General features: G+C 45.4%; 1 long non-coding RNA gene across 1 annotated transcript; it reads right to left on the bottom strand.

Moving 5' to 3' along the window:
* Positions 1-4,006: 4,006 nt before the first annotated feature.
* On the bottom strand, positions 4,007-6,032 carry LOC136509430 (uncharacterized). The gene is made up of 2 exons (XR_010772348.1): positions 5,133-6,032; positions 4,007-4,246 (listed from the first exon to the last, which is right to left on the bottom strand). It is a non-coding gene; the product is annotated as an uncharacterized lncRNA (long non-coding RNA).
* Between the last annotated feature and the right edge of the window lie 673 nt (positions 6,033-6,705).

A 6,705-nucleotide genomic window follows, 5' to 3' on the forward strand; every position in this document is an offset into this window, starting at 1 on the left:
AATCTAAAGAACGACGCAGCATATCGCAAAACTTCACCCTCAATGAGGTTATCTACCTTCCATCTTGCAACCCTCACAGCCAAGGGATGTGATCTGCTTCTTGACTGTGAGAGCTACAAAATGGAATATAAAGCACCCAATCTTGAAGAACGAGCACCTCGTAAACTTGAAGCACTCCCAATCGAGTATGGAGCCCCTGAACAGGAGAGCACTAGATGATTGTAGATCTTCTGTTAACAAGATCTGCAAGATCTGCAATCATCAAGGTCTAGCTCCTGTTCAACGGCAGCACCTCGCAAAGGATGGAGAAGGAGCACCTCCCAAAACTTGCACCAGTATCTCAGTGAGGTGCTTTATATTCCATAATCTTGCTACCTTTGAGGATCGAGGGATGCAAATCTGTATCTCGATCCTTAAAGGCAACAAGATTATGGAATCTAAAACACCTAATCTTGAAGGCCTTCTCCAAACACTAGCATCCCTGTGATGTGCTTTATCTTCATCTTGCACCTCTCACAACCAATAAGATTATGGAATCTAAAGCACCTAATCTTGAAGGCCTTCTCCAAACACTAGCATACCTATGACATGCTTTATCTCCATCTTGCACCTCTCACGGCCAGGCCGTGAGAGGTGCAAGATGGAGACAAAGCACTTCTTCGCGATGAGGAAGATACAGTTGCTCACGAGTGTGTGGATTCAAGAGTGTGTGGATTGAACCCAAGAGGTGCATCCAAACCCTGGTTAAATAGGCCAACCTTGAAGATGGAGAAGTGCAAGTAATGGTAATGCAACTATGTTGTGGGTAGTTCGAAAATAACTCACGTTGACTTTGCCACCAGAAGACCAAACAGTCGTGGAGGGCCAGCTGCCATAACACGTATCCCAATCGGCTTGGCTTTTCATACGACCGAGAAAATACCACTGCCGCATCTATTGTAACCCGTCAGTGGTAGAAGTTTAAATTGACGGTTTACTTCCTCAGGAGGCCTCGCTATCGGTCCAACCGTTGGTGGAAATAAAACACAGTCGCTTCTATTGCTACGAAGTGAAAGTGGCGATAGTGATAAGTCAATCTATAGTAGTGAGTCGATGGTGCGGCATCTGGAGCCGCAGAGGATCTCGTCGTGCCAGCGCCAGGTGAAGAAAGGGCCGCCGCCGAATCTCGCACCGAACTGGAGCCTAATTAGCAGTGTTAGTGATACTCCCTCTGTTCTGTAATACAGTGTATTCTAGGAATTTTAAGATAAATTAAGAGAGAATATAAAAGACATATGTACCCTCATGTTATTTCCTAATTAGACACTATCATCAACGTGATTAATGGTGATTGGTTGATAAATGAAAAGTATTTAATATAAAATTGGTTTTTGTCCTCTATAATACATTATATTTAAGGATAAATTTTAAATGCTAGAATGCACTGTATTAGAGGATGGAGGTAGGTGACACGTTTCTTTCGAGCGATGCTAGCCATCTCGTGCTCAACTCATCACCAGGCCAGCTTGTTCCGTGCTCATCATCACCGGTTCATGCTGCATTAAATCGTAATATGTAAATCCCATTTTCATTACTGGAACTAGTATATTGCTCGTGCCAACGCTATGGGTCATATTAAGTAATTTTTCCAGGTACACACAAATTCTAACTATGAAAGAAAGATGTGTGAAATCAATTTTCACACATCTATACTATAAGGGATCAATTAAAATTATACTAGATCTGCACACAATTTCTATCCCCCACAGTCATGACTTTTCCTTCGTACACTCCAAAACGTACACCCAGAAAATACAACAATATTGAAATCTATGGTTGCTATACCTTCCCTGGAGGCTTCAACGCGATCTGATGGTCAGGAGTCTCTGTACCGTGCCTCCGCCTGCGTTGAAGCCTCCCTCACGTTGAAGCCTCGCAACCGCGCCTATCCACCACGATCGGCAGCGGCCTCGCTCCCCTCGATTGATGGCAGCGCTGTCTTGCTCCCCCTCGACCGACGATGGCCCTGCTCCCCACGACCATGGCGCTATCATCCTCGACCGTGGCGGTGCCCTTCCCCATCCCCTCCCGCCCGACAGCGGCCGCGGCGCCCTTCCCCAGGGATAGAAATTATGTGTGGATCTAGTATAATTTTAATTGATCCCTTATAATATATATATATATTTGAAAGTATTTTTGTGATGAATGGAAGTGGAGCTCAATGGGGGTCCATCGGTCCGTCACGCACTCACGCGTTGCATTTTGCTTTCACGGCGGTCACTGGAGGATGCGCACGTGCCCCTGCGGCTCCTCTCGGGCCGCGCACATAGCTGCAGCTAGCTGAAGCAGAGTGGAGAGGAACTGATGCACTAAACTTGAGCCTGATTAGCAGCGTTAGTGATACTACTCCTAGTTGGCAGTTTGGCACGTCTTTGGCCCCATAATGCTCGTACTAAACGCATGATCGACCAGCGTGCCCCGTGCTCATCAGCTGTGCTTGCTCCTCCAACCTGTAATTCGCAATCCTCCATACCTCTTTCAGTTGGGGATGCACGTTTCTCAATCCGTGTTGGATTAGGGCTAGTGCGTGTCCATCCTGTCTGTCACACGGTTGCTTTATTTGCTTGGGGTCGTCGTTCCGTCAGTCGATCGTGCCACCTTTTGCTGTTCACGACCAGAAGAAGATCGTCTCCCTCGGTCGCGGAGGACCGTGCATTCCTCGCATGTCTGCATTCGAATAGCTCGCCATCAAACTTTCGAGATAGACAACACAGCGTTAGTACAGTGACGTTTTTGTACTGGATGTAAGCAATGATCTGTACTGTATTCATGGTTTTTACCGCGCGCAAATGCATTTTTACTAGCTATCAAATCTATTTTCACTAGTGGCGGTAACCTTACATTACATGAAGCGCATATATAAATCCAAGTCAAATTAAAGACGTTGATGACTTTATGTCAAGTGCTAACATATGCCAAGCCAAAAGAAAAAGTAATTCCAGAAACCATATAGACTACAATACAGGGACCGGGAGGAAGCATGTGTGGCTAGCTAGCTGCTTGAGCTCTAGAGTAAGCAACCCAATTAAGCTCAAATCTCTGCGGATGCGCAGAATTGCAGGTGGTCAAGGGAGAGCTTAGAGCAACCACAATGTTGCTATAAAGTAGTTCATGAAACATTGTGGGAGTAGTATATAACTAGAAACATGGGCGTGCGCCTGCAACAGATTTGGGCTAGTATAGAATTTGGTGCGAGCCATAGTGATTAGTGACCTAAAGTTCTCTCCAGATGATTTATTCACCTGAATGTGCACCATGGTCAGTTGATATGGTCTCTGATGATGTTTGGACCTAAGTCTTTGGCCCAGGTTAAAAAGCGTATAGTAATTGATTAACATTAGGATTTAAGAATGCTTGGAGTAGCATTGAGCTACAAATTCTTTTGAAAATGGTTGCCGCGCCATCTTTGAGGTAGCCAGTGGTGATTTTACTGTTGTGGATGAATCTAAGTGCAGAGATGATGAAAAATAACCTTTATATTATCCAGCTATATAGTTCTTATGGTTTGATAAACATAGTTTAGGAATAGAATATATTATTGCATATAGAATTCTGGATGATGGAAAAAAACCTAAAGAAGGTGACGAAAGCATATTTCATAAATTCATCACATGTAGATTTTCTCAAAGCCATCTTAAGTCATAGGACAAATCATCTCAAAATAGAAAAGTATTTTATGAACAAAGTCAAAACAGCAAACCATGGCAAGTAATCGATAAATTGATATAGTTTTACGACAAAAAAAGAACTTGCATAATTCATTTATTTTCGTAAAATGTTTTCATCCTAGATGTGCCTGATTGCCCCTGAATTCTAGATTGATAATATAGCCGTCAAAGTTTTCACAGGATTCCTGGTGTAATTTCCCTTTGGTCTAGGAGAGAGTAAATTTGTTGTACTCACTGGCTATGCTCAGGTCATTATGATTTGTCTCTAGAAAATATTCATCAGTAAGTAAACCGAATCAGGGAGCAAAACTCAATATTATTAAACATAAATGTATGAATATAGCAAAGCACATGATTAAATTATTTGAGAAACCTGCACAGAACATCAGTACAATGCAGCAGACAAGGAGAGAACCAGCCAATGGATGTCAATCTGATCTTGAGGAGCAGATTGGGACAGAGCCTCTTGGTATGGTTGCCCTATTGTGCTGCTGGCACAGATTGTGTAATTACACTGATTGTTACCCAAAATTGGTTACCTGCAAGATAGAATTTTGTAATAAAGTTAATGAGACCAGAGGGTAATGCCAAAAATTAATAACATTACGTGTTCATATTGTAACAAAGTTATTGAGACCAGAGGGTAATGCCAAGAATTAATAATATCATGTTGTGATTGTAAAATGCAAGGCTTGTAGACCATGGACTGCACTGGAAATAATATTAGTCATTGATATTTGTTATGATAGAGCCAAAATTCAACCAATGCCAAAATCTGGTGTGGTAAAGCTTGTTTCGATGGCAGTTAAGTATGACATGTAGGGTCCACATGTCATTTTTTTTTCTTCAAAGAAGTACAGCCATGTGGGATCTTGTTTTGTAGATAAAATCCCAAGGAATATCATGGTAAAAATGAATTGCAAATAGAAATATGTTAAGCAGACATTAGCATTTGAAGCTTGATTATCTTAAAATTTCAATCCATGTGCATGCAATGGTTGCTTGACACCTCATCCACAGGCCCTAAATGACCGTCAACAGTTGGTCCGCGGGGCAGAGCAATTTTGGCTGGTGACTGAAGCTGACTGATGATAAATTTTTGGTGTCCGGACAAATTTCCGTGGTAGGATAAAATTTGCCATGGTTCCTGAGACTTCGGTTTAAACTTTAAAGAAATTGTAAGTACATAGAATATAGTGGACTAATGCTATCTGCAACATGTCATTTGAGATGGTGACTGGATTAGGCTTCCTCTGTATTAAACTTTTCTGGAATGGTTGAGATTTGAGATAAGTTCAGAAATTCAGAGAATTCTGATTTATAGTATGGCTATGGTGTATTCCAGATACTGCAAGTTGAGAGGGAAGCCAAGGAGTTGGTGGCGGGATCATAGGAGAGGGCGCCTGGAGATAGTATTAGGAGTACCTGGTTGTGATTCTGATGGCCAGCAGCAGGGGAAGTGCAAGCCCCAGCAAGAATTTGTTGGATTGTGGAAGCGCGACGGAATGCTGGTGGAAGAAGAGGCGCATTGCTGCTAGCAGCTCGCCGTCGCGGCAGAGGGGCTAGGAGCAGCGCTACACTGCAAGGGGAGCTGGGGAGAAGCACGACCTCTCCTCAAGGCCAGTGGCCGCCGGGCGGTGTAGGCGGAAGCGGGAGACAGGTGAGAGCCACGGATGACGCAGAATGGCGGGCGAGAGGCCTTGCGCTGGCACGTGCCAGTGGACCAGACCCGCGGCGCGCCGCTTCGCTGGTTCATCGCACTCGCGCCGCGGGCTCTCTCCTCCTTCTGGCATTTTATCGAACACATTGTGGGCGTTGTCCATATCGAGCTTGAAGCCAAAATTTGGTTGAACGCCGTCACCGGTCCTGACCTTGGATTTTCTTGAGGCTGGATTGTGGACGGCTGGCGAGCATCCTCGGCAGGGCAAATGGCGGCGGCCGGTCGAGCAGCGGAGCCACGCGCAGCAGGTGGTGCGAGCCCGTGTCACCACCGCGGCGCAAGGGACGCCTCGTAAGCGAGCCTCTGCGAAGGCACGACCGCACCGGGGTGGCCGCAGCCGCGCCATGTCTGCGCCCGCCGCCCACTCCGGGGTGGCCGGAGCCGCCACACCCGCACCGCCCGCCGCTCCGGGGTCGTAGGGGCAGCTGGGGCCCCCGCCCGCGCCGGGATGGCCGGGACCGGAGCGGCCGGGCCCGCCGGGGCCCCCACGCGCGCAGGGATGGCCGGGAACGCACCCCGCCCGCTGGACCCACGCCCGCACCGTAAGGAGGAGGGAGGTGCGATGGCGGCGGAGCAGAGAAACGCGCCGCGGAGAGGCCGAGTCGCTCCCGTCCGGGTTGACAGCTTAACGGGTGAGAGACGCGCTACGCCTCCGATCGGATGCTTCATAACGTGCCTTGGCTTGATCCGACGGCCAGTGGGTTTACGGGCGACATGACACTATCCGTTAGCCCGCTTTTTGATATAGAAATAGTAAATAGAGATGCAGTCCATACCTAAATGTATCCGTACCATAGTTTTAAATCTCCCGCTATAGTTGCCGTTATAGCCCGCTATAGCCTTTTGAGGTAGGGTGTCGCTATTTGAGTTCATGTATAATTTAGCCGCTATATCCCGCTATAGTCAGATATAGCTCCGCTATTAGCTATTTTAGAGATATACCGCTAAACACCTTAGCCCATTATTTAAAACATTGATCCGTACACATATGGACTACCTATAATATAAGAAAAAAAGTAACATTAATTTTAAGGTATTTTTCAGGTGCCTGAATTCTAAGGTAATTGCAGACAACACTCTTGTGCCACCAACTAGTACCAGTAAATTATTATGTTTATGATTTGTTATTATCTTTGTATCATAATATATTAATTTTTTGTCCTTATCTTCCTATTAAAATAATTGTTAATTGTCTTTACGTCAATACAATGTAAATTAGATTTTGTCGGGTTTATGATTTTGTCTAATATGTTTTTTATTCTTGATACCTGTCGATGT

Source organism: Miscanthus floridulus, chromosome 15 (genome assembly GCF_019320115.1).
Source record: "Miscanthus floridulus cultivar M001 chromosome 15, ASM1932011v1, whole genome shotgun sequence".
In the NCBI taxonomy this organism is placed as follows: domain Eukaryota; kingdom Viridiplantae; phylum Streptophyta; class Magnoliopsida; order Poales; family Poaceae; genus Miscanthus; species Miscanthus floridulus.